Genomic DNA, 6,000 nt, shown 5'->3' with positions numbered 1-6,000 from the left:
AGCATGGCGTGAACCAAGTAAATTATTCAGATATTGGACTGTAACAATATCACTAAGTAGGTCAGGTGATACAAATGAGTATGCATATGGCCATAAAAGTTTCAGTCAAACCCTCAAGGTAAGAGAAAACCACTTAAAAATATATAGAGAACAGTTTACAGAAGAAGAATTACTGTTTGTGCATGACTAAGACAAGCAGATTGGCTCAAGGTCCATGCAGTTCTGTGTGGTATGATGTCTTCTTTCAAAATAAAGTTGGTTAGATAATCTGGCAACTACTGGTGCATTCATAACCTGTCCAATGATTTGACCAACCATAATTATATTGATGAGAACACTGTTGTCATTGCCAATGAAATGATTGGTAAACTACAAAAAATAAAAAATAAAATAGAACAAACCAATAGTATCCTGTCAATCTAAGAGATTTTATTTTGCATGTTGTATTTTTGAAAAAATAAAATACAAAACTTTAATTTATTTCTTGAGCTGTAATCATCTTGCATCAAATAAATACTTGTAATGTCCATCATTGCAATGATGGTGACTGAAAACTGGAGGAGCTCCCTTTGAATGCCGGAGAGATGTGATCAATTCAAGCCTGACTCCACACACACACACACACATACACACACTTCAAACCCCAGTGGTATCAAAGCTGCCAACACATCATTTACATAATCAGTTCTTGTTAGATGCTGGGCTTCCATGTTTTGGTAAAATATGCTTAACCTCTTCACACACACACACATACACACTCACACCAGACGCCAGCCACGTAGCACTGTGCTTGGGTCATATTAAGGTCACAAGTAAATTGGCTGAGGGCAGCAGGCCTCACAGCTCCTAGTTTATAGAGGCAAATTAATTTGTGGGCCATGCAGCACTGTGAAATCAACACATTACTGATGCAGCTCACATCACACTGATGGCAATAGGATGTCTAAATATTACTAAATATAATATTACTACTCATTTCTCTGCCCTGGAGCAAGGGTCACTGGTAGAAGACGTAATGTAGTCCTAAGATAAAAGGGAAAAAAATCTGAAATAAAAAATGAAAATGTCCAATTATATTAGCCATGTTTTTCTTATGCCTGTCAGAACCATTTAGATTGCAGAAAAACAAAGAGGGAAAAAAAATAAAAAAGAGGAAACGTGTCAGAAGTCAATAGTCAATTGACAGGAAAATTAATCAACATCAATTATGATAAGCAATTTAGTGTCTAAATGATTTGTGAAGCTGAGATTCAAAACATTCAGTGATTTCAGCTCAGAAAATGTGGTCAGTCAACACACACACACACACACACACGTCTTGTCATTATTCCATTCAGTGCTGTGTGAGTGCTGAATCATCAACAGGAGAGAAACTCCCGTCGCAGCCGCTGTCAGTCAGTGCAGCACAGTTCAGGCAGTGACGGGGGAACAGTTGGCAGCTTGGGGGCCTCGGGCCAACCCCGACCATATGGCAGACGCTGCAGCACCGCTGTGTCATACTCTGGCATGTTTTAACGACCAATTAGGCTCATTAGGCCTTGATTAGAGATGGTGAAGCCTGGGGGAGTCACAGAGGAGGAGGGGGAGGAGGAGGAGGGAGGGTGACGGTGATGACTTATCAGGCAGAGCGGATGGTGGAGAGTATGAATCAGTAATGATGTGCATTCACGGCACAAAAGATTAAGAACAGGTGTTCTTTCCTTGAAACAAAGTGGCCAGTTGAATTCAGGTGAAAGCCTTGATCTTGCATCGATTTCACTTATTAAATCCCTTCCAGTCACGAAGTGGAGATGGAGATGAAGGGAGTGAGACAGGTTAAGTCTGAGGTTGAGTCTTGACGTAGTTGGCACTAGGGAGAGTTTGTACTCTATTCTTATGTCCTGACAATATGTTGCGTATCATGCGTTTCAGCACTACAATATGGCTCAATTACTGTGATTGGCATTATGTATTTGAGCAGTCCCAGAATTATATTAATTGAGAAACAAGGTGGACTGGACATTTGATGGGTAAAAAACAATTTAATGTTGTCTTGAAATGATTTCTGGAAGTATTCAGGTTGCTTTGAACTGGCTGGAGATATGACGTGTTGCCTTTGTGGGCGTCGGAGTTGGTGCAAAAGCAGGGAGTTACTGGACGGATATAAGGGAGCGAATGAGGCAGAGACTGAGTAAATGAGTGAGAGAGTGAGTGAATGAATCATGAGCTGAGTAATGGAGTTTGGAGAGAGTGAGTAAACCCAGTCAGGGTGACTGAGTGAATGAGAAAACCAGTAGACACAAAAATGCACAAAGAATTAGATAAAGAAGGAGTTTAACTCTGTAATACTATTTATCTTCAAGCGACATGTGGGTGTTTTGTTTTTTTCTTCCCAGTTTATCTCATTGTTTTTATGTTTCACCATCTCTGAACTGACTAAGTACTGGAACTATTAATATCCAGGGGGATGTGTTTTGACTGTCAGAAAACACAGAGAAGTCAAGAGTCGCTAACTGCCAATCGCCTTCATCTCTGGGCGTTTAACTGTGGAGGCTGTGTATGTGTTTTTGTGTGTGAGTGGTCCGCGGGGGATTAAAGCTCTAATGATAATTCTACATATGGTGGTTGGATAAACCTGCCTGAGCACTGAGATCATAAATCCAATCTGAGGATGATAATCCTTTTGCCAGATGAGGAATTAATACCAAATGTTTTGCGGTGGTCAGGGGAGAGGACGCGTTTGTGGTGGTGTCACACAGACTGTTTACCAATAATGGATAAAAACGAGAAAGCTGAGGGGAATTTTTCATTCTGTTTTAATGTGGTTTTCTTTATCACATCATCAATTACAGTATTTTCTTCAAATGATGGTCAGCTAATGTACATATCATTTGCTTTTAACTGAATTCATCCATAGTCATGTGTCTGTATTCCAGCTCCCTACATTGTTTGAATCTGAGAGTGTGGCATTTTTTTCCCCCGTCTATCTCTTTTTTTTATTATTGTGTGAAGTCACCCTGCACTAATCCTACAGTGTTGTTATTAAGCTCAGGGCCATGGAAATGGACAGGGTGTAAGACATGCAGAGTGCATATAAGCCAGATTAGCACTAAAACACCCCCACAAACATTGTCGCCATATTCAAATTCATACTTATATCTGTGTTCAGCTCAATAGGCTGTTGTGCTGCTGTGCAGTTACTGTGTAAAATTAAAAAAAAGAAATGCTTGGTGGAGTTATTTAGCGACGGAACAGTTGTATATGATAAAAGTGTTGGACAGAGGGAGAGAAATAGAAGAAAAGCGTGTGGAAGGGATGGAGTGAAGCGTAGTTGAGAAAAACAATGAGAAACAGATGGATGAAAGAAAGAGGGGTGAGGCTGTTATTAACTGAATCAGATAATAGCGATGACGAGCTACAGAAACTGAGATTTAAAGAGAAAGACTGAAAAAGTGGCTCAGTGAGAGTAGTAGAGCGGGGTTAACATTCAGAAAGAGAGAGATTAAGAGTCAGAGAGAATGACAAAGACGGAGGGATGGGAATTCAGAGTTAGGTGAAAGAGAGAGAGTCGGAGATAGAAACTCAGAGAAAAAAATGCCTGAGAGATCCGGAGAAAGAAGTTCAGAAAGACAATCAGAATTGGAGAGAGAAAATGAGGGAAACTGAGAGTTTCTCATAGAAAAAGTGGGAGGGGGGGATTTACGGAGAAAGACAGAGCGAGAGAGGGAAACAGGGAGAGGGAGGGAGAGAGAGAGAGAGCTCTGGATCCAGTGTTTGACATTTCACCTTGCTTAGTTGATAAGAGGTGTCACCCTCTGGTCCTCAGGGCTTTGACTGCTGTCTGCAGTCATCACCCCTCCCCAGCACAGGAAACTATTGATCAACCAGACAGCACTTGCCTTGGCTTGCGTGTGTGTGTGTGTGTGAACGCACAATGTATGTGTGCTATGCAGTTAGGTGTGTTAAGATGCGCCATGCGTGTTAGTGTGTGTCTGCACATGTGCATGCCTGTTTGTTGTTGTCGTTTCCAGGACCTAAATACCACAGTTCACATTTGGTATGGTAATGGCTCGTCCCTGAGCACCTTCCTCTGTCTTTGTTTTTACACCTTGTTCTCCGTTAACATCTTAATTTGCCTCATTATTTGTGTTGTACGAGGGTCCATTAAGGTTTTGTGGCTTTGGCTGAGTGGAGTGAGAGATCACAGGGCTGAGAGACAGGAACTGCCATTAACAGCCTCAGTACTCACCACGTTGTGAAGAACCGCCGCTTCACACGCTCAGACGTACTTATGATCAGCAACAGCGAAACGCGGCGATGCAAACGCTTCATTTGCTGCTCCGTCTCTCCTTCATGCCAGCTTTTTATGCCATTTTCAAAACATTGATGGAAAAATTAACGTGAATCCGTTGAAGTGAACTGTCATTATCATAGGCCACTCTTGACTGTATATATGTAGCCTAAATATGATCATCTGATTATTCCTGAATACACAAATCTTACCCTCACACTTAAATATGCATAAAGTGGACCACTATTATAGAAAGCCCTTAAGAGGACACACTGTATGTGGACTTACTCTGTTGCTCCTTTTAGAATGGGGATTATTGAGTTTGTAGATGACACACACATTACTGAAATGTGTCAGTGAGCGCCAAGGAGGAGTTAGACAGTTATGTCTTCCATGTCTGGAAACACATGTGTACCCACCACAGGCCTGTGATCAAATTCCACCAGAGATTTCCATTTTTCCTTTGCGCTGTCTAAATAAAGCCTGAGCTGTCCACTCCCAAAATATGTTAGAATAATTGAAACCAAAGCATCAAGGCTTTCTGACTACATGACGGCTAGAACTGATATTATTTTCCAGGCACACATGCAATTAGGTGTGTATGGTTTTTATCATCATCATCGTCGTCATTATAGACACACAACATCAACCATTATTGTTTGTCGCTGACAGCTCTCACAAAGAGGCAAAATAAAGACAAACAATAGGTATAGTGAGGACAGAGTGCTTCTTTGTTCAATTTGATGAATACAGTGTACTAGAAAAGGATGGAAGTCATGAGAGTGATGAGAGTGTCCTACAGTACGGTAGCTGAGATGGTTAATGGTGACCGGACAATTTAAAGAAATATGAATTTTCACACTTTCAGTCTTTAAGCCTCCATAACCCTGCTTGCAACTAGAGCACATGACCAACCAACAGCATAAACAAAGAGGCTTTATCCTGCACTGGGATGGATGGATCTTATGAAAGCTTCAAGTCTCTGCCAGTTGATTTTCATTCCATGCTGGTTTTAACTGCATCCAATGGTTCAACGTTGGGAAATCTTAAGTTATGCTTTGGAAAATTGTCAACTGTATAGTCTCTAAGTATGTGAGTTTTACTTAACGGGCTATAACATGCAAAACAGCGAGTGTAGTCAGGACTCTCCAGAACCATAACACAAAGCTTAACCAATGTATTACAGTCCAAACAAGTCTAATTCTTATGACTAATCTCAGCGCTAAACCAAAGCCTGGGTAAATACCACAGCCCGAAACTTTACCTCAGAAATATCCCACACTTAAATTCCCCACAATAAGCACCAACAGAGTTGTTGGAGGTTTCTTCCAATCTTATTATCACTGTGAGATTATTTGGTCCTCACAAAGGTAGAAGTATCAGAGCGCACAAACAGATATAAACACCAGCATTGGTGGGGAATTAAATGATGCACCTGCATGCAGCATTGAAAATTCCTCCAGAGCTGGATGGATGCAGAGGCCTGCTACACTCTGCATTCACCCTGTGGCTCAGGGGAGAGGGAGAGGAAAGAGACTGAATAAAATGTGGGCAAGCACAGATTCATGTTAAAAATGACACAATTAGTTCAACTCTGAAGTGCGTGTTAGTCGCGCATGGCTTCCCTTCTTAGACTCACATGAGGTGATCAGACAGGCAAATACTCCCAGGGCCTGGATGTATAGTCAAATGAAACACACTCACACAAACAACAAAAGCACACACTTAAT

Source organism: Trachurus japonicus, chromosome 20, assembly GCF_045865225.1.
Source record: "Trachurus japonicus isolate A0001 chromosome 20, Traja_1.0".
NCBI classification, from domain to species: Eukaryota; Metazoa; Chordata; class Actinopteri; order Carangiformes; family Carangidae; genus Trachurus; species Trachurus japonicus.
Note: the sequence above shows the minus strand (reverse complement) of the source record.